The 1,064-nt window shown below is 39.1% G+C and overlaps 1 protein-coding gene across 1 annotated transcript in view; it reads left to right on the forward strand.

The window, feature by feature from the left end:
* Nucleotides 1-1,064, forward strand: part of LOC101852984 (cingulin) — a gene marked incomplete at its 3' end in the record, with an annotated part of 19,916 nt that overhangs the window by 15,824 nt on the left and 3,028 nt on the right.

The raw sequence follows: 1,064 nt of genomic DNA on the forward strand, positions 1-1,064 counted from the left end.
GCTGAGATACCTGAGATGTATTCCTGCTGCTGAAAAATGCCAATTTACAGCTCAACAGTTGATAAAAGGCATATAAAACGAAATCTTTTCTTAAAGCTGATAGAATGAGCCGTTCAAAAATGATAAGCGATCAAACAAATACAAACAAAGCGCAAAGGGCGATGAAGTCAACAATTAGTACATTAGCACAGCGAAACAAGTGATAACACGCATAGCGTGTCATCGCTCAGCTGGACCGTGTCATTTTATCTATCAATATCTTGGCCGAGAGACGCTCTACGAAGTCAAGATAACTTGTAAAGTCATTGGTCACTATTTATAACTTTGACCTGTAATTTACTGCCTTATTTTCCATATAAGGAATACTGAAATTTCCCATTGAAAAAGGTCAACGTCTATGCCCTTTATATAGGGCCTGCACGCTTCCCGGTTGAAGTAGGTCTGCCCTATATATAGGGCCTGCGCGCTTCCAGGGTAGCCCGGCTCACGTCCTTTATATAGGGCCCGCGCGCTTCCAGGGTTAAAATTACATGGAATTTTGTCATTATAATGTCGATGGCTTTCTAGCGCTATATTTTTTTTTTTTTTTTTCTGATTCCTTGAAACTTTGTTAAACTGACGAGGTTACAAATTGCAGATATATATTTCTTTTGCATCGAGGTGAAAACCTGTAGATTTTTTATTGTTTTTAGTCGAGAGAGATTCAATGAAATTTGTCCTACTTTGATGAAATAGACGTTAGGACTACCGTCTGTGGTGTACTGGTTAGTCACTTCGCTGTCACACACAGGAGACCCAAGTTCGATTCCCCAAGTGGGGAGGAAATTTTTATCAAATAGTTCTGTCTTTCTGCTGGGATGTTCTATCCTTCTCAGCCTGGGTTTGGCCCTGATGGGCAGGGTTGGACACCCGTCTCCTAAATTATCTAAATTGTGTCGATGGGGGAGTAAGATCACATACATTTGAACATTTTGATTGAATAATAATAATATATAACATTTATATAGCGCATTTCCAAAAAAGTAGCTCAATGCGCTTTACATTGGAATACCCATTTTTTAAAA

This window comes from Aplysia californica, unplaced genomic scaffold, assembly GCF_000002075.1.
Source record: "Aplysia californica isolate F4 #8 unplaced genomic scaffold, AplCal3.0 scaffold01567, whole genome shotgun sequence".
NCBI classification, from domain to species: Eukaryota; Metazoa; Mollusca; class Gastropoda; order Aplysiida; family Aplysiidae; genus Aplysia; species Aplysia californica.